Here is a 21,191-nt window from a genome sequence, read left to right as displayed (position 1 = left end):
TCTCCAAGCCTGTTTCCCCCAGTATAAAGTAGAAATGATAGCATTTCTTTCTCCTGTGACTGCTGTTGAAGAAGGGATTAAGCGGTATGGCAATACTGGTGTTAAGCACAATGCCAGACACGTAAAATATACGGTAAAGAGTTGGCTGTCTCAAAGTCCCCAAGCCTTTCCCCGCCACTGGCTGCTTCCCTACCGCACCCGCTTCCGGCCGTCTCTTCACCTTAGTCCCTCCCAGCCTAACGCGATCCCTCAGCGCTTGCGTCACTTCCGGGAAAACTTGCGCGCGGCTCCTCGAAATACCCGGATGCAGTTATCATGGCTGCTATCAGTGAGACTCCGCAGTGGAGATCGAGGCTAGAGTTGCTCAGACAGCTCTCAGGCTTTGGGGCTTCAGGGAGATCTGTCAAAAGACAAAGGATGAGAGAGCTGGGCGGCAGGGTGTCCCACGTGGTTTTAGAATCTGCGCCTCCGCGATTCCTGTTAACTTGCCGCCAAGTTTTTCTAGAGGAGACGCTCCTCTTGGCAGGGAGGGGCGTCCCTTACGTGCCGGGTTTTTGTTCCGGTCACTCTGCGCTGCCCAGGAGTCCAGTGGTCAGTGCGATGGCTGGTCCGGGAAGAAAGGGTTGACCGGAGGCTAGAACCGAGAGATGCGGAGCCGCGCTGGGGACTCCGAGGCGTCCAGGCTGGGGGAGCCAGACTGAATGTAATCCCGGCTACCGCCCCCACTCAAGTCCGGTCCCTAGAGGCCGCGATGCTCTTCACGGAGGGGGCGCTCAGAGTAGGCTGTTGGCCTCTTCACTGCCGACCCAACTTCACCCCACAGTAGACTTTGATCCTTGACAAATCTAGGATATGCATATTGCAGTATGTGATTTTTTTTTTTTAAATCCCAAATACAAGCAAACTAATGGTTTTAAGTTTCAGAATTAATAGGGAAAGTTCTCATGTTGAGTCGTGTGGTGGTTTTCTTTTAAGACTTAAACTTGGATAAACTGCTACAGCTTGTGAGATTTACCAAAGCATTCTTTTAAAATAACTGATATGAGGAAATGGGCCAATATATCCAATACTCAGAAAATTGTTGAGCCTTGCTGCTGAGCAGTTGTCATGAAACACGAAAACACCAGAGTTATACCTCACGATGATGTTTTAATTGTCAGAAGCTTCTGAAAATACACTGATTCGAGTTATAGATATATTAATTTGAGTTAGTTCTCTTTCAGGGTGTCCTATAGGTTTTGCCATCGGGTGGAACAGGAACAAATGTGAGTTTATTAACATTTCCTAGTAGTTAAAATTACTTCTTAAGTGCTTAACTGTATATATGTTGGATTAAAAAAATCTCACTTGAGTTCTCTTTTGGCACGGGGAGTTGGCTAAGAATGTGGCGTTGTCACTGCAGTGGCTTGGGTCACTACTGTGGCCCCCTAGCTGAAGAACTTCCACCTGCCGCAAGCTCTGGCAAAGACAAAAGCAAGAAAACTCAGTTGAAATCATTTTTATTTGACTGAAATATGTAATGATCTGATGATGTGTAATACCCATATGGAATATTACTATTTTTATAGAAACAAACATATGGAAACTAATATTTAAGTTTATTAAATTTCGATTTACATAATGTGTTATTCTACATAATGTGTCGATTCTATGTGTTATTCTACATAATGTGTCGATTCTACATAATGTGTTATAATTTGGATTTTCACATAAGCTCCCAAAATTGGAAGAGCTGACCTAGAAAGTCTTTAAAAAATGTAGATATTTACCCTCTTCTCAGAATATTCCAATTGTTTGAACAGAAAATAAGATGACATTAGAAAGCACCTGGGATTTGCTTTTATAATTATATGTGCAAAGCAGTAGTTGATAATGGCTGAGGAAATGCTTTATAATGTATAAAGTAATATGTAAATCATGAACAGTTATTACTTGCACTCTTCTAGACGAATCATGTCTCCAAATGTATTAATATATACAGTTGTAATAGTATTTTAAAGAAGCCAAAAAGGAATTATCTATTTATACAGTTTAAATATTTTCCCTTGTTTATGTGTTATTTGAGTTTGTGTTTATAACTGCCTTTTTACACATTGGAGTACTTAGTAATTTGATACTGATGGGTAGAGGGTAGATTCTTACCTGTCATATGGTTTCTTGCAGGTAGGTCTACTGGGTTCTTGGCACAGTACCATATGGACCTGGACAAAGCATTTTTAAGGTGGAAATTTTTATTATGCTAATCATTTCAAACATTTGAGCAGTCTAGTTTTCCGGTATTTTATTCAAATAACTAAATGCAGGGTTCATATAGTGAGCAATATTTGTGGGATAATTTATGATCACTTTAAATTATTTCCTACCAAATGTAAAGTTACATCTCAAATAGTTAACTTTTTTGGAGCACTGTGTTAAGTCCTGTATGTACATTATCTCACTTAATACTTACAGTAATATCATGAATTAGGTTGCTTAAACTTGCTCTTTCACAGATGTATAAACAAGGCAAAGAGGGATTAAGATCCTTGCCCCTGGTCCCAAAATTAGAGCTGTATTCTAGAGCCTTTCCTTCCATTAACTGCAGACTTAGGTAGAAGAATGAGAATGGACTCAGATCTGGACGCAAGTCCTACCTACCCTGTTTTGTGAATTAGGGCAAGTTTAACCTCTCTGCATTTCATTTTCCTCTGCTGCCACAGATGAACACTTTGAACTATTACATTTTATTTAATCATGAATCATCAAAAATCCTTAAAAGGGCGCCTTCACCATTATCTGCCAGATTTTCTTCCATGCCCCTGACACTCATTCCATAAGTTTTGGTGCACATATGCAGGCAGCGATAATGCTACTGCCGCCTGGTCTGACCACAGTGTAAGCTGTGACCAATTTCAGAGATGTCAAAATGTAAAATAATATGTGTCTTGGAATAGATGACAGGCAGTAGGTGATCTCTGAGCTACTTTTCAACAACAACCCTATGACATCTGTGACATTATAACACTTTACTGCTAATCTATGTATTTTTAGTGTAAATGATTCAAGGTAAAGCTTAAACTTCTTGATAATGGAAAAGTAATAACCATGCCTGGTTTTTTCACCTCTGAATCCCCAGTACCTCGCCTGTAGTAAAGTGTTTGCTGAATGAATTAAGCAAATCTTCACTTCATACTACAAACACAACTTTTTTAAAAATTGTATTTGACTTGAATATAACATATAATAGTATCAACAGTGCAAAAATATTTTGCTAGCATTTTTTTGAATGCATAAATGCACTGTTAAAAAACAGTGGTGATTCTTTCCAAACATCTTTCCTGCTCACTGTTGTTGATTGTCATCAAATGTGGAGTACATTTTATTCCTTGAAGAGGATGTTAAAAATTGAAATGTGGACATAGAGACTTTTTAACAAGGTATCATAGAGGAATCATTTTAATAAAAGTTGGAAAATGTTATTTTGAAATCTCATTACATTTTTATGAGTGTTCTGGAGGTGATTAAGCATAGTATTTTCCAAATGTACAAGTGTGTCTGAGTTATGAATGATGAAAATAACTATAATTGCAAGATATTTTGAAACTATGCAAATGGGCAGAAAAAGTGTTTTAAGTTTTGGGGTAGGCAAGTGTAAAATAATGAAACTAAAGAAATTATCCCAACCATATTTATGGTGTGTCTTATGAGGTCTGTACTTTCAGTTAGAACCAGGAAGAGGGCACAGGAATTACTACAGAGTTGTAGAGACAGTTCTCTGGAGGTGATCAGCTAAGTGTTATGCTGTAGCCAGAAAAGCCAACAAGATGTGAGGTATCGTGAAAGGGATGTGGGAAAATCAGCAAACAGTATCTTACCCTCAAGCAACACAATGGTCTTTCTAAACATGAGATGCAATCAATTATTTTACACTCATGAAGGGTAGATCCAGAATGTTCAAAATCTTTTCAATTCTTAAATATGATTGTAGTTATAATTTTCCTCACAGAATTCTGGAAAGCCTATATGCTTGTATGCCTAACTTTTATTTTATTTTATTTTATTTTTGTCTTTTTTTTTTGCTATTTCTTGGGCCGCTCCCACGGCATATGGAGGTTCCCAGGCTAGTGGTTGAATCGGAGCTGCAGCCACCGGCCTACGCCAGAGCCACAGCAACGCTGGATCCACGCTGCGTCTGCAACCTACACCACAGCTCACGGCAACGCCGGATCGTTAACCCACTGAGCAAGGGCAGGGATCAAACCTGCAACCCCATGGTTCCTAGTCGGATTCGTTAACCACTGCGCCACGACGGGAACTCCATGTATGCCTAACTTTTAAAGACTAAATACTAGTGCTTCTAAGTAGAGGTTAAGTCATTTACTTAGCTCCCAAAATTTCTGTCACTAAAACTCTACCACATTATAGCGTGTTATAACTGAATAAACATTAACTAGTAACTCTTTGAATTTCTACCATCAGTTTGCTTTTCTCAGGACCTTTTTTTCACAGAAAGTGCAAAGTTTTTATTCCTTTATAAGTTGCTTGCCTATGTAATAATGAAGAGGGAATAGTGTTTACATCTCTTAGTACTTAATTTCTTGCACAGACTGTATCAATGTATACTTTTCCTGAATACCCAGATCCAAAGACATATAAGCTCAGGGGCCCACAGGAAGTTATTTTATGAGTCCAAATAAAATAATTCATTTTTTGAGGTGTTTCAAAAAACTTTATGCTTATTGATTAAAGGCTTATTCCTCTAACGGTTTGATGATTTCTCCAAGGAGGAGTGATCTTTATCATTAAATTTGGAGCAAATATGTTTTTTGACTTCACTAACTAATTTCTTAAATAACTTATGATTGCTTTGTACCCATTTCAAAAATTTTTTCTTTAAAATGTCTATTATTTCCACATCTTTTTTCTCCACCTTTCTGATTCCCTATAAGTAAATCACAGTAAGCTTCTCCCCTTACCCTGCCCACTGTGAATTTCATCTAGGCTGAAATCCCAGGAAATGTTCACTTTGTTTTGTGTGGTTTTTTTCATATGTTTAAGAATTTATAGTAAATATAGATAATTTAGAAATGTTGACATTTGGAGAGACTCTCAGTAACTCAAAATAATAAAATCAAAAAGGCATGGGACACTTGAAAGGAGGACTAGAAACAAGAATTTAAAACCCTCTCATATTATTTACCTTCAGCAATTGTGAATTAATAAGCATTGCACTTCATCTCTAGGGCAAGTAAATTCTTTAAAAGTTTTTAGAGATGGAATATTGCTAACTTAAGACATCATTGTTTTTGGTGTATTGAAGGTAAAGGATTTTACAAATTCTCTAACAACTTTATTCCTCAGATCCTACTTTTTTTCCTTTGAGATCTCAGCCATGACTTCTTTCAATATGGAGTATTCATAAATGTTATGCTACAATTTGGTGAAGAAATATTGCATTTCCTTTCTAATCTTTATTAGAAAATCTTCTTTTTTTTTCTTTTTATGGCTGCACCTTTGGCATATGGACGTTTCCAGGCTAGGGGTCGAATCAGAGCTATAGCTGCAGGCCTGTGCCGCAGCCACAGCAAAGCAAAATCTGAGCTGCATCTGCAGCCTTAGCTGCAGTTGATAGCAACACCAGATCCTTAACCCATTGAGCAGGGCCAGGGAGCAAAATCACATTCTCATGGAGATTTTGTGAGGTTCTTAACCTGCTGAGCCACAGTGGGAGTTCCTAGAAAATCATTCTTTATAGTCAATTGCTTAAATGTTTGATGGCCCATTAATTGGAAGAATATTCTTTTTATTCTCTGCCTTCTAATGTGGTGACTGTGAGAAGTCTCATGTTTAACAAATAATATTTGAAGTGCTTACACAGGGTTAAGAGATAGACATGAAAAGATGACTACACCTTGCCACAGCCCTGGCACTACCTATGTGAGAATGATGTTTAAACACATAAGGATAATCCATACTGTGATGAAAATATGCACAGGGTAGAGAGAGAGACACCAGTGATTCTTCCCCAAATCTGGAGAGCATATTAAAAGAGGAGAAGGGGCTTCATAGAGCTGTGATACCTTGAAGAGCAAGGCTCATTGAGGAAGGACTCTAAACAACTCGGTGGCTGTGTTTCTCGATGGGGACAGTGTTAACATAGGATAGGACAGTTCGTCACTATAATAGACGCTCCTAAGCATTGCAAGATATTGAGCAGGCTTTTATCTGTGATCTTTTCCCACCAATAGCTTCAGCTGGGGTCAGTATGTGTCATTGGCTTCCTTACTCCCCAGTTGTGATCTTTATACATGCGCATACTATGACTTTCTGACCCTTTGTGTTCATGTCATTTTCATTCATTCAGCAAAGACTTTGACTTTTTGTTTTATTTTGTTTTGTTTTGTTTTTTGCTTTTTAGGGCCTCACCTGTGGTATATGGGAGTTCCCAGGCTAGGGGTCAAATCAGAGCTGTAGTTGCCAGCCTACACCACAACTACAGCAATGCTAGATTGGAGCCATGTCTGAGACCTGCACCACAGCTCACAGGAATGCTGGATCCTTAACCCACTGAGTGAGGCCAGGGATTGAACCTCATGGATACTAGTTGGATTTATTACCACTGAGCCACGATGAGAACTCCTCTAGGGCTTTGTTCTGACAATGTTTTTTGTTTCCTTGTACAAAAATCCTTTCCCACTGTCATCCTTAGGTGCATCAAAAGGCAAACTTTTATTTTCTACATATGTAAAATACTACCAATAACTTCTTACCTTCAATCTCAGATCCACCATACTTTCTGTATATGGTACTCACATCAGTGATATTTCTATAACAATTTTGAACCTGAATTTAAGTCACTCAACCTCAAGAGAGAAGGTAGCCTCTAGTGAGTTGGGATTTTTCTTAGAAACCCCTTTCTGCTTAAAAGACTTCCTAGAGAAAAATCACACATTTTAGAAAACTAGTAGCCTTACTTTTATGTTCATGACTTTGCCTGGTTATTCTTCCCTATTTCCCATTCTCCATAAGATTTCTTTTATTTTTTAATTTTATTTTATTTTTTGGCTACACCTGTGACATGTGGATTGAATCCCGGGCTAGAGATTGAACCCATGCCACAGCAGCAACCCAAGCCCCTGCTGTGCCATGGGAGAACTCTCATAGGAGTTATTTTACTTCTGCTCACTTAAGATCTTCCTTCCCCCTTGTGTCTGAAAACCCTTGCACTCCATCATTCTCAACGTACTATTTTACCTCCCATTTTCTCAGAGAAGATGGAAAGCATGAGATGGACTATTTCTCAAAGTAGTGCCACCAAACCTTCAAATTTACTTCATTGATACCCATTCTTTGTTTTTCCTTTCACAATGGAAAAGATGACCCTCTTCTGGTCCATGGCTCTGGATCCCTTCCCAGTTCTGCTCCTTAGAGTCTTTGCCTCTTTGCTTATCTGTGGCTCCTTCCAGTTGGCATTTAGGTAGTCTCAAGTCTCTTCTATCAGACAAAAAAACAAAAATTTCTAGAAACTCATCCTTCTCCAGTCCCTTTTCTTGCTTCCCCTTCTCAGACATGGTTCATGAAGAAGTTGCCTCTACGAGTTGTTCCTTACTTTGTACTCCTATTTATTCTTCAATTAACCGCAGTATTTTACCTCAACTGAAACCACCAGTTTTAAAGGTCTCCAACCACCACTTTGTTTCTAAATCCACTGGGTACTTTTCAGACATTGTCTGACTTGACCTCTCTTTAATATACGACAGTTTAACCACTCTTCTTCCTTGGCTTCTCTGACACCATTGTTTCCTGGTATTAGATAACTTATCTGGCCATTCTTTCTCAGTGTCTTTCAGGGAATCTCATTCATTCATTCTCTCATTCATATATTTATTAAGCATCTATTACATGCCAGGCACTGTGTTAGACACTGGAAACTGAGAATCTGACATAACCTTTCTCCAGAAATATTAACTCATACACTCAAATTTTAGCATACATTTTCAAGGGTTTCATGTCTGCTAGTGCCTGTTTATCATTCTAGATTGAGACCTTGCCTCAGAGCCTCCAGAATACATTAGTAGGAGCTTTTACAAAAACATGTTTTTAAAAACCTTACTTAAGAAGCTTAAATACAAAAAAAAAAAAAAAAAGCCCTGTGGAGAGTAAAAATGAAGACAGTTTTTCCCAGAAGAGAGATTTTGCCATTGTGGGAAACTTTTCCTAAGGTGACATGATTAAACCAGTTCTTCCATCCTAACCTCTGTGGACAAGCTCCTGTCTCCCTCTTCCTCAACCCCAACTCCCATATACCTTGACTGGTGTTATAAGAATGAAATTCAGAAAGAGACTTAACCCATCCTTTAAAAAGAATAAACTGAAGTAATAGAACTGGTATCACTACTTTGAGGTTAGGTTGTATAGGATTCTAGCTTTTACTAGGGTTCAGATGATGAATAAGATCTCAGCTTCAGAAAAGGGGGTCAGAGAGTAGGCTGAGTAATTCCTCACTTGATTATGTTAATTGTAGTGACAAGAGAAGGAAATGGTCCTGGTGTTGATATCTTGTGGCCACAAGTAATAGAATATATGCATTCTGGGCACTATCTCTTTATGCCATCCAGACTCTGCCACCACCCTCCAAAGTGGGTGGTGCTGAGAAGATCCAGCTCTATCTTCTCCTTACATGTTTTTAAAAAGAATCTTTTAGCCAAAGATTGCATATTGAGTTTTGTTTTGATCGCTGAAAACAGGGGGAAATGGTAAAATTCATGTTTCTTTTGGAGCTATTGTATGAAATAAAATGTTTGCCAATTTTTTTTTCCCATCCAACAAATATATATATCAAGCATCCTCTGTTGTGTTCAATGCTGGGCATATAATTAATGATGAGTAAAAATAGATGAAACCCCTGCTCATAAAGCTTATGGTTTAGTATAATAGATCACCAGTAACCAGACACTCACAAACATATAAAAATGCAGTTTAACAGGTACTAGGAAGAAATGTATAAGGTTCTATGAAAGTCTGTAAAAATAGAATTTGACTATGTTAGAGAACTCTTCTTAAAATGATGCTCAAGCTGGAACATGAAGAGTGACTAATGTTAACTAGGTGAGGAGGAAAGGAAAGTGTTCCCAGACAAAAGGGCTCAAATGTGTAAAGGATTTGTTATAGGAGAGAACATGCCAAGAAGAGGTACTAGAAGAAAGGTTGGGTGGCTGTAGGGAAGAGTGAGGAGGAGATAAGGCATGAGGTCAGATTTGAGTTTTGAGATCTTGGGTATGATTGAAGAAAGGAGTAGAGTGGGGCACAATGCAGACGAGAACCCCTGTCTTCCAAGCATGAAGTGATGGTAGCTCAGACCAGGTGAGTGTTGATGGAAATTTAAGAGATATTGATTGTACTTGGCAATTGGTTTTGAATGTAGATACTGAATTAGACTGGATGTAAGTTTTGCTAATAGTTTAGAAGAAACTGAATTTAGATTATTCCTTTTGGCAGTGAAATACTTACAGGTTAAAAAATATAGCATAGAGAACTCTACCCAGTATCCTGTGATAATCTATGTAGGAAGAGAATCTGAAGGAGAATAGATGTGTATATATGTATAGCTGAATAACTTTGTTGTACGGCAGAAATTGTCACAACCTTGTAAGTCAACTATATACTTCAATAAAACTTAAAAAACCCCACATACCTACCTATCTCTGAATTAGGGCAGTTTATCAATAAAATTTATTGATGAGAGGTCAAATATATGTACACACTTATATATGCTTTTTAAAAGTTATGGAAGACTGTGCCCTGGGACACAGGTCAGTTCCTCCTTGACGTCTGTTAGATACATTGAACTAAAGCCTCATGTTTGAGAAAATTGAGTCTTGGATCTTTAAGAATAAGCCTCCATGGAGTCCCTGTCATGGCTCAGTGGAAAAGAATCTGAAGGAATCCGACTAGGAACCATGAGATAGCGGGTTTGATCCCTGGCTTCGCTCAGTGGGTTAAGGATCTGGCTGTGGTGTAGGTCACAGACATGGCTCAGATCCCGAGTGGCTGTGGCTGTGGTGTGACTGGCAGCTATAGCTCTGATTCGACCCCTAGCCTGGGAACCTCCGTATGCCGCCGGCCCTAGAAAAGACAAGAAAAAAAAAAAAAAGAGTCATCCTCCAAATTGAAAAGTATTTCTGATTTTAAGAGTAAAACTAGGAGTTCCCGTCGTGGCGCAGTGGTTAACGAATCCGACTAGGAACCATGAGGTTGCGGGTTTGGTCCCTGCCCTTGCTCAGTGGGTTAACGATCCGGCGTTGCCGTGAGCTGTGGTGTAGGTTGCAGACGCAGCTCGGATCCCGAGTTGCTGTGGCTCTGGCGTAGGCTGGCAGCTACAGCTCCAATTCGACCCCTAGCCTGGGAACCTCCATATGCTGCAGGAGCGGCCCAAGAAATAGCAAAAAGACAAAAAAAAAAGAGTAAAACTAATTTTTATAATCAAGCTCGAGATTATTTAGCTTGTTTAGATGGGGTAATGGAACATTCATTTATTATTATTTGTGATTCCTTTACCTCCATCCCTTCTGTAACTGTACTCATCTCTAATCCAAATGCAAATTTAGATGATTCCTAAAAGAAGATACCTATGATAAAATTGCAGGGCAAGGCTCTTTGTCTTCCTCAGACATTTTCTGTTTGTTATGTTTGAGTGCCACCAGCAAGCTTTGAATAACAGGACATTTACTATTTTTACATCTGACTGAGTCTTTAAAGTGTGCAATTATTTCATGTTAATTGGTTTAGGACATTCATAAATTGTAGTACCAAGTGAGTTGGTATAATTAGCTGAAATTTTATTTTTGTTCCAAAATCCAGGCTCGAAGATAGGAAGTAATTTGTCTGAAGTTAGACATCTGATAAATAATGGAATTTGGGTTAGAACCTAAGTTTTGATTCACTTTAAAGCCTGTGCTTTCAATTGCTACAGAACTGTTTCTCCCATAATTCGTAACATTGTACAAATTTATTTGACTTCTTTCAAGTTTTGCATTTTCTCCTTTGAAGTGATCTCTGACACCACTATTGAGGTTTCTGCTCTGACAGTGTCTGTTGCCATAACCCCTTTTGTTTATCAACTAATTCTTCATTTTTTGACTTGTTTTGAGGACTTGTCTCAGGACCTAAAACTCTCATTCAGTTGTAATCTTAGCTAAATATATTCAACCTGTAGCATTTTAAGTTCCATTTTCGTCTGCAATTGTGTGAGTCTTCTGAAAGTTCTTACATTGGGCCTCTTTCCTATCTCCCACCACAGATCACTAATCAGAGTCCCAACCTTTATCCTGGAATTGCACAATTAGCTCAAAGAACCCAGGTCAGATATGAATTTCTTTATTGTTCTCATTATCCGAAGTACCTTCTTTGAAGATGTTTTCCTTGCCTGTCTCATTGTCTTAGGACTAGAGTCATCATATTCTATTGTAATTTCTCTCAGATATTAATCTTAATTGTATTTGAAACTGTTTTTAATTTTTTTTTTATTCTAACACAATTGAGAGGCAAAATAAAGTGGCCTTTCCTCTCCCTGCTCTGGAAAGGTTTGCAAATACAGATAATTTTGTTACCTAAATGCCTGCCTGGCTCCTTTGACACTGCTAATCTCTTGGGTATTGCTCCAAGCTTCCTGTTATTCTGAATGCACTGTCTGTTCCAAATCTAGCCATGCCCAGTAAGACCATTCTGATTCCATTCCCGTATAACTTTTTTTTTTTTGTCTTTTTGCCTTTTCTAGGGCCGCTCCCTCGGCATATGGAGGTTCCCAGGCTAGAGGTCTAATCGGAGCTTTTTTTGCTGCCGGCCTACGCCAGAACCACGGCAACGCAGGATCTGAGCCACGTCTATGACCTACACCACAGCTCACAGCAACGCCAGATCCTTAACCCACTGAGCAAGGCCAAGGATCGAACCCGCAACCTCATGGTTCCTAGTCAGATTCGTTAACCACTGCGCCACGACGGGATGCCTGTATAACTTTGATGGCCATCATCGTCCAAATTTTATCCATAAGGGAAACTCAGGTGCTGATTTTACTGAAATTTGTCCCTAAGTCTCAGATTGGCTAGAACGTTAGTTCCTCTTTTCCTTTTGAGCAGCTAGTGTGTTTCTTATAAGGAAGGAGGACCACTGTAATTTAGCTGAGACTAAACCAAACTTAATTACCAGCACCTACATCGTGAACTTCGAACTAATTATGTCCAGTTACCTTAGTGCACCAAGTTTCCCACAGGGACTTAGATCAAATGAACTGACTTCATTTTTTTTTTTTGTCCTTTTTTAGGGCCGCATCTGTGGCACATGGAAGTTCCCAGGCTAGGGGTTGAATCAGAGCTGCAGCTGCTGGTCTACACCACAGACACAGCAACACAAGATCTGAGCCGCGTCTGAGACCTACACCACAGCTCACAGCAAAGCTGGATCCTTAACCCACTGAACAATGCCAGGGATCGAACCCACATCCTCATAGGTACTAGTTGGGTTCGTTAACCACTGAGCCATGACGGGAACTCTCCAACTGACTTTATTTTTAGTGTTAGGAAATATACTTCTCTGGTGATATCTGCCATTTTATATTCAATAGAAACATTTAAAGGAAGTGTTAGTTATGCCAGATAAAGAATCCAAGCGGGCAACCTGCTGATTGGTGGTGCCTTTAGAGGAACTGAATAAGAGGGTATTAGTAATTTTTATTTAGTTTAAAGAAATCCAGAAGTTTCCCTGGTGGCTCAGTGGTAATGAACCCGACTAGTATCCATGAGGTTGCAGGTTTTATCCTTGGCCTTGCTCAGTGGGTTAGGTATCCGGTGTTGTCGTGAGCTGTGGTATAGGTTGCAGATGTGCCTTGGATCCTGAGTTGCTGTGGCTGTGGCATAGGCCTGCAGCTGCAGCTCCAATTCAACCCAGCCTAGGGAGTTCCATGTACCACGTATGTGGCCCTAAAAAAGAGAAAAAAAGAAATCCAGGGGTTCAAGTGTTAAAGGCCTCACTTCTAGGAGCTATGTAACTTTTGATTTAGGACAAAATCTGGGTCTTCCCTGGCTCAAATAGACAAGCCCCATGGCAAGGGGCCTATGAAGATGACTTTGTCAGAGGCCCTTTGTTGTAGGCTCAGAAAAATCTCCATCCGGCAGATGACCTTTTTGTCTTCGTTCTCCCATCTTTTTTGGATGTCTTCTGGCTGCATGGATTCACAGCCATATATAGTAGTAGTGCCTCCCCATTATTGAGTTCCAAAGAAGTGGGCGCCCTTTTTAAAAAATCAGATTTATTAAAGTATAATTTACATATGATAAAATGCCCACATTCAGTAAGTTTAGATAACTATATACACGTGTGTAACCACCACCACAGTCAAGTGTAGGACATTAATTTTACCCTAAAATGTTTCATTGTGTCCCTTCCCACTCAGTCCACTCTGCACCCAAGTACCTGCCCAGGCAACTACTGAGAGTAACACTCATGAGATGAGGCTCTCTATCAGTGTGAAATAAATTTGTCTTTCTTAGAGTTTTAAACAAACAGAATTATCAGTATGTTCTCTTTGGGGTCTGGCTTCTTTCATTCAGCATCACATCTTTAAGATTCATCCATATTGTTTATGTATCTGTAGTTTGTTTTTATTGCTGGGTATTATTCTGTTGTATGGATACAGTACAATTTGCCTGTCTTCACCTATCGATGGACATTTGGGTTGTTTCCAGTTTTTGGTTATCCTTTGTTTGGACATATGTTTTTCATTTCTCTTGGGTAAATACCTGGGGGTGGAATGGCTGGGTCACATGGCAAATGGATGCTTGAATTTATAAGATTGTTTCCCAGAGTGGTTGTATCCTTTTACGTTTCCACCAGCAATGTCTGAGAGATCCTTTTGCTTCACATTCTCACCAGTACTTGGTCATTTTAATTATGGCCATTTTAGTGGATGTGTAGTAGCATCTCATTGCGGTTTTAATTTGCATTTCTTTGATACTGAGGATTCTGAAGGATATTCTTATGTACTTCTTGGCCATGCTTACATCTTTTTTGTGAATATTTGTGAGCAACTGAGACTTGCTAGGCTTGCTTGATACTTCATCTGCTAGCCCACTTGGACTTCTAGAATGGCCACCAGAGTTGCACTGTCCCTTCTCAGCCACACACCCTGCTTGCACTGTACCACTTCCCTTTCTCTAGGTCAGGGGTCAGTAAACTTGTTTTTGTAAAGGGCCAGATAATAGAAATTTTGTCACAACCATTCGGCTCGCTCATTGTGGAAGCAGCCATAGACAGTATGTAAATGAAGGTGTGTGGCTGTGTTCCAATGAAACTTTTCTTATGGGCCCTAATAGTGCCATATAATATTCTTCTTTAGATTTTCTTTTCAACCATTTAAAAAAGTAAAAACTCTTCCTAGCTTGCAGGCCTAAGCTTGCCCATCTCTGCTCTAGATGGTTCAAGAGATTTTGCTATACCCTTAGGGTGCAGTGGAGTCACATAGGAATCTGAGTTCCACCTCCACCACTTACTGATTAGGTGGCCTTGGGCATCTCCCCTTCTCTTTTAAAGGAGACTTTCTGGAAGTCTCAAAGAGTGCTGCCACTTATATTTAGTTGGCTGAAACTTAGTTGCCGAGCTATACCTAACTGAAACGGAGGCTAGCAAGTTAGACTAAGTGACCATTTGTGCCCAGTTGAAAATTGGGGTTTGCGGAGTTGCCCTTGTGGCTCAGCAGTAATGAACCTTACTAGTATCCATAAAGATGTGGGTTCGAGCCCTGGACTCGCTCAGTGGGTCAAGGATCCGGTGTTGCCACGAGCTGTGGTGTGGATTGAAGACACGGCTCAGATCCCACAGCTGTGGCTGTGGCTGTGGCTATGGCCAGCAGCTGCAGCTCTGATTCTACCCCTAGCCTTGTAACTTCCATATGCCATGAGTGTAGCCCTAAAAAGAAAAAGAAAGAAAAAACTGTTGTTTTGTTGTTGAATGAGAGCATGGGTGTTGGGGTAGGTAATACATTCTGTGTAATATCCCCCCCCCCTTTTTTTTTTTTTTTTTTTGCTTTTTAGAGCTATAGCTGCCAGCCACAGCCACAGCAATGCAGAATCTGAGCCACGTCTGGGACCTACACCACAGCTCATGGCAATGCTGGATCCCCTACCTGCTGGGTGAGACCAGGGATCCAACCTGCATCCTCATGGATTCTAGTCAGATAGTCAGATTCATTTCCACTGAACCACAATGGGAACTCTCTACACTTTTTTTTTTTTTCCTTAGGGCTGAACCTTCAACATATGGAAGTTCCCAGGCTGGGGTCAAATTGGAGCTGCAGCAGCCAGCCTATGCCACAGCAACACAGGATCCCAGCCACATCTACAACCTACTCTGCAGCTTGCAGCAACACTGGATCCTTAACTCACTGAACGAGGCCAGGGATTGAACCCTCATCTTCTTGAATAATAGTCAGGTTCTTAACCCACTGAGCCACAACAGGAACTCCGGAATATACTTTTAATCTACACCCCGTCCATATATTCTCTGCATCCTAGAATAGGCTCCTGAATTAAACTAGGCACTGAGCTTAGTCACATCTACCTGCTTGAGAAGGTGTCTCATGGATTGTTAAGTTACAGTGAGAGAAACCAGATTTTAAATCCAAGGCATCTTCAGTACGGTCTATCAAAACTGTTAGTATTGACAAAAGGCAACATCTGAAAAATCTTTCTTTCTCTCTTTCTTTCTCTCCCTTTCTTTCTTTCTTCATTTTGGCTTTATAGGGGTACCCAGACTAGGGGTCCAGTCGGAGCTGTAGCCACTGGCCTACACCAGAACCACAGCAATGCGGGATCCAAGCCATCTGCGATCTACACCACAGCTCATGGCAACACCGGATCCTTAACCCACTGATCGAGGCCAGGGATTGAACCCGCAACCTCATGGGTACTAGTTGGATTCGTTTTCACTGCACCACAATGGGAACTTCCCCAAAATCTTTAGACTATTGCCATTTCAGACTTCTTTTGTGATGTTCTGTTTTCCTTAAGCTTCCAAAGTTCTGCATCAGATTCTGAGGTTAATTCCTTTTCTGGTGATAGCAATGCTTTGGTGAATACAGTGTCAGCATAGACTTTTCCTACCCTGCTGGTGAATAAAAATTCAAAATAAATAGGTATGATTATTTTAAATATTTTGCTTTAGGTATTCCTCCCCTAAATGCTTGTCTCCACAGCACCTGAGGGTTTTTTTTTTTTTTTTTTTTAATTAACAGTGGTAACAATTTGAGTAAATGGAGTTTTGGTTACTTGTCTCCAAAGAATTTCGTGATAGGCTGAACCTTATTCAAGGTCTTTGACTTAGTGTCTGTTGTCAGGGTACTCATCCAGATACAAGGGAAACTTTTCCAAAGTCTTAGAAACATGGGTGCTCATTAGCCATGGTTATCACCCTTCCTGGTCATGATACTAGTCTCGTAACCTAATATCTAGGAGAGGAGGTAGGTACAGGAATAATCGGCAGACGGTACAAGGACACAGCTGCAATCTGCAGCACATGCCACCTAGCCATGCCCTTCTACCCTGAGGTGGCCTTCTGTGACAAAAGATGTCACCTGCTGTCTTGGGAACCTCTAGGAAAAAAAAATGGATGTACAGCAAAAGTGCCTTGTTTCTGCATTATATGAGGCATAGTTTTTCAAACTACAGTCTCAAGACTATCAACACTAGAATCCTCGACATTGTCTTTTAAAAATGTAGGTTCTTGATTCCCATTCATAACTGATAATTTTTTTTAAAGGTAAGATACACAGAAGTAAATATAACAAGAAATGTGTAGGATTTGTATGTAGAAAACTTCAAAATTGTACTGAGAACCATCAATGAAGATTTTAATACATAGAAAGGTATATCTTACTCTTGGATAGGAAGATGTGCCTCTAGCACTATAACCAAGGTTAAAAGAAAATTTTAACCGGTAAACATATTTGTGACAGATAATATAGCTAACTTATTCCTGGCTATAGGAAATGCTTTTTTAAACAAGACTACAGGCAAAGAAATACTGGCAAAGGGGTCAATGGGCATTTCATCAAAGTGGCCACTAAACTTATTCAAAGATGGTCAGCTACACTCAGAACTTAAGAAATGCCAATACAGGATTTTCCTGGTGCCTAGTAGGTTAAGATCTGCCACTGTCACTGCTGTGGCTCATGTTATTGCTGTGGTGTGGATTTGATCTTTACGGATCCAGGAATTTCCGTGTGCCACAGGTGTGGCCAAAAAGGAACTGCTAATAAAAACAAAAAATGAGATATTTTCATCTGTTATATTTACAAAGATGAAAAAACTCGATAATTATAACCATTGTTGGGAATGGTAAAATATACGTTCATTAGAACATTTTTATTTTTGGCCACACCTGCGACACATGGAAGTTCCTGGGTCAGGTATTGAACCCATGCCACAGCAGCGACCCAAGCTGCTGCAGTGACAATGCCAGACCCTTAACCCATTGCACTACAAAGGAATTCTTAGAACATTTTTTGATTCAGAACATTGGGAAATGATTGAAATATATTGTGTTCACATCATTTAGTACCAACAATCCTCCTAAAATCCATTTGGATATACTGTATTTTAATGTTATAAAAATCATTGCTGATATATTGTGAAATACAAAAAGTAGAATACAAAATTACATATCCATTATGCAGCCAGAATTATGTGTATACAGGAAGGATACCAAAAAGAGATTATTTTTTTGCCATTTTGCTTTTTATATTTTGCGTTTTCTAAATTTTCTATGTTAACCAATCAGAAAAAAAACATTAATAGACACGTCATGTAATCTTGTAAGCATTGTAATGCTAGCATACATTATAATGGTAGCATACTCGACACTCTTTGATATATCTTAGAGATTGTCCACATCAGTTTATATAGAGAAGTACTTTATTCTAAGTGCCATTGTAATAGTAAAATTGTCTTTGATGAATATTTAAGTTGTTTTAGTCTTTTGCTCTTATCGACAATAGTAAAATAAATAATTTGTGCCCAGAGCATTTCACATGTAACTACCGGTAGGATAAATTCTTAGAAGTGGAATTTTACTGGGTTAAGATATTTTTGTATTTGTAGTTTTGATACAAATTGCCAAATTGCCTTTCATGGAATTTGATTTAATCAGACACTTCCATAAATGATATAGGATAATGCCTACCCCCCAACACTGTCATCAAATTTACAAATTAGGTTAAAACATCTTTTCTTTAGAGATATTTGTATTACTTTTTCTGGAATCTACCTATTCATATCTTTACCTCTTTGTATGTTAAGAAAATTAGCCTTTGCCTAGAGGTTAGTTGCAGATACTTAAACCCATGAGATTATTTGTCTTTCAACTTTGATGATGTTGATTTTTGCCATGCAGAAAAACATTTAAGTTTATATAGTTAAAGTTCCCATTGTGGCTCAGCGGAAATGAATCTGACCCCTTGCTCAGTGGGTTAAGGATCTGGTGTTGCTGCGAGCTGTGGTGTAGGTTGAAGACGTGCCTAGGATCTGGTGTTACTGTGGCTGTGGTGTAGGGCAGCAGCTGTAGCTCCGATTTGACCCCTAGCCTGGGAACCTCCATATGCCATGGGTGCAGCCCTAAAATAAATAAAATAAATTTGTAGAATTAAATGTTATTGCCATGATTACTTATTTTTATTTTTGAGATGGGGATCAATTTTTTCTTCCAGGAGGCTACGCATTGATGCAACTCAGTTTATTGAATAATCCATGTTTTCCTCTACTGACTTGAGGTGCCACCTTTATCACATATTAAATTCCATATATATTTTGGTTTATTTTGAGGATTTCTATTCTGTTTCATTGAATAATCTGTCAAGTCATCTGCCAGTATCATAGTGTTTTATTTATTGCAGTTTATTATGTATTTTAATATGTCAGAGAGCTCTTTCATTATCCTTTTTAAGAATTCTCCTGGTAATTCTTTTTTTGTCTTGTTTTTTTGTCTCTTTAGGGCCATGCCTGCGGCATATGGAGGTTCCCAGGCTAGAGGTCTAATCGGAGCTACAGCTGCTGGCCTACCTCACAGGCACAGCCATGCCAGATCCAAGCTGCATCTTCAACCTACATCACAGCTCAGAACAATGCTGGATCCTTAATCCCATCAAGGCCAGGGATCGAACCTGGAACTTCACGATTCCTACTCAGATTCATTTCCTCTGCGCCACAACAGGAACTTCGAAAACTATTTTAATTATGTATCCAGACTCAATTCGCTTGTTCTCTGTAATAGTTTTTCAGTTGATCATCTTGGCATTTTTAGGTGTACAATCGTATTTGCAAATAGTGCTGATTTTACCCCCTCCTAATTTTTAAACTCTTTCGTCTGGCTGTATTGCATGCATGTATGTTCTCAGTTTCTTTTTCTTTTATAATTCATTAATTTATGCTTTTATCTTATTTCTTTCCTTCTGTTTTTGTTTGGTTTACTTGTTATTTCTCATACTTTTTCAATTGGATGTTAATTTTCCTCTGTGTACTGTTTTAGCTTTTTTCTGGAGTTCCTGGTATGTATTTTCATGACAGTGATTTTCTAGATACTCTGATGCTTCGGCTTGGATTTCTTATTTAATCCAAGAATTCTTTGAGATTGTTTTGGAAGGGGTCTTATTATATATTTTTTGTGCATTGCACTTTCAAGAGAATATGTTTTCTACAATAATTCTTTTTGCAATTGATTTTCTTTGTGGATTGGTAATTTCTTTGTGCAAGTTCACATTAGAGCTTAATATTATCAATGAAAACTTAGATGTAGTTAATTATTAGTACACTATTTACTTGTGCACAAGGAAAACCCAGTAAAGGATTAATTTCATCTAGTGAAGGCAAAAATGGGAATTTTTTTTGCACTTTGCAGACTATGGATTTTGTTTTTGGGGGGGTGAGCTGTAGATTAACTGGCACACAGCAAAGAGGCCAGTCAAGGTATTATGATCTTAGGCACCTAGATGAGTCAAAAAAAGAAAGCAGTCTCAATTGTCTAAGGCCTCTGTGGAAGACTGTGAGATTTTGCTGTTCGTGTCTTTTTTTTTTTTTTTGTCTTTTTGGGGCCTCACCCAAAGCATGTAGAAGTTCCCAGGCTAGGGGTCCAGTTGGAGCTGTAGCTGCTGGCCTGTGCCACAGCAACACTGATCCAAGGCATGTCTGCGACCTACACAGCTCACAGCAATGCTGGATCCTAACCCGCTGAGCAAGGCCAGGGATCAAACCTGCATCCTCATGGATGCTAGTCAGGTTCGTTAACCACTGAGCCATGAGAGAACTCCTAAAACCTTCTCTTCTTTTGATCCTTGCTAGTGTCCTTTGTTATCCATCCATCTTAGTTATGCCAGGTCTGTACCCTTTCCCCTCTGAGTTTCTTCTTACATGTCAATTAAATCTACTGTAATATGTTATTAAGATTTTCTGTATCTTATTTTTTAAATTACTGGTCTCTCATGGACTAAGGTGAATTAGTTTCATACTACCTGTGCTTTTCATTTATTTTTTCTTGTACATTCTGTAGTTTTTACCTAATATTGTTGCAAGGTTATTTGGTCCACAGAGAATTCTTTTTCTCTAGTTCATTTATTAATTTGATATATTTGGTCTTAGTTGTGTCATGTTATTTTGTCATACGTACTTATACCTTTTAAAAATATTTTACTATATAGACTGCTTGCTTTGTTTTCTTCATTTCTTTTGAAATTGGGAAGGTTCATATTTTTGTTCCCAGTTATTTACATTTGTAATGCCTTGATTGTACAGTACCCTCAATTCTCTATTAATTTAGCTAGACTTCCAATATCTGTCATTCTTGTCTCTAAGTAATGATAGATTATAAGCTAGACTTCATTAAAATTAAAAATTTCTGCTCTGCAAAAGACAATGTCAAGAGATTGAGAAGACAAGTCACAGACTGGGGAAAAACATTTGCAAAATACATCTAATACATCTAAATAAAGGACTATTCATTCTCCAGAATAGTCCACAACCAACCTGATTAATAAACGGCCTATAAAAGATCAGTGGTTGCCGGCAGGTAGGGGTGGGAGTGGAGAAGGATGAATAGGTGGAGCACAGAGGACTTTTAACTCTGAAAATACATAATGGATAGATGCCGTTATACATTTACAGTAGCATGCCATT

At 39.1% G+C, this 21,191-nt stretch overlaps 1 long non-coding RNA gene across 2 annotated transcripts in view; it reads left to right on the top strand.

Annotated features, from left to right (window-relative positions):
• Positions 1–290: 290 nt before the first annotated feature.
• The window catches only part of LOC125115884 (uncharacterized), a 25,657-nt gene continuing 4,756 nt past the window's right edge, over positions 291–21,191 (top strand). Inside the window, exons 1-4 of one of the 2 annotated variants that reach the window (XR_007132187.1) lie at positions 291–864; positions 1,224–1,265; positions 2,164–2,221; positions 11,279–11,338. This is a non-coding gene — a long non-coding RNA (uncharacterized LOC125115884). The remainder of the gene's footprint in view (positions 865–1,223; positions 1,266–2,163; positions 2,222–11,278; positions 11,339–21,191) is intronic. The other variant, XR_007132188.1, reaches the window with a different exon arrangement.

The sequence above is a fragment of the Phacochoerus africanus genome, chromosome 15 (assembly GCF_016906955.1).
Source record: "Phacochoerus africanus isolate WHEZ1 chromosome 15, ROS_Pafr_v1, whole genome shotgun sequence".
Lineage (NCBI taxonomy): Eukaryota > Metazoa > Chordata > Mammalia > Artiodactyla > Suidae > Phacochoerus > Phacochoerus africanus.
Note: the sequence above shows the minus strand (reverse complement) of the source record. Positions and strands in the feature narration are given on the sequence as shown.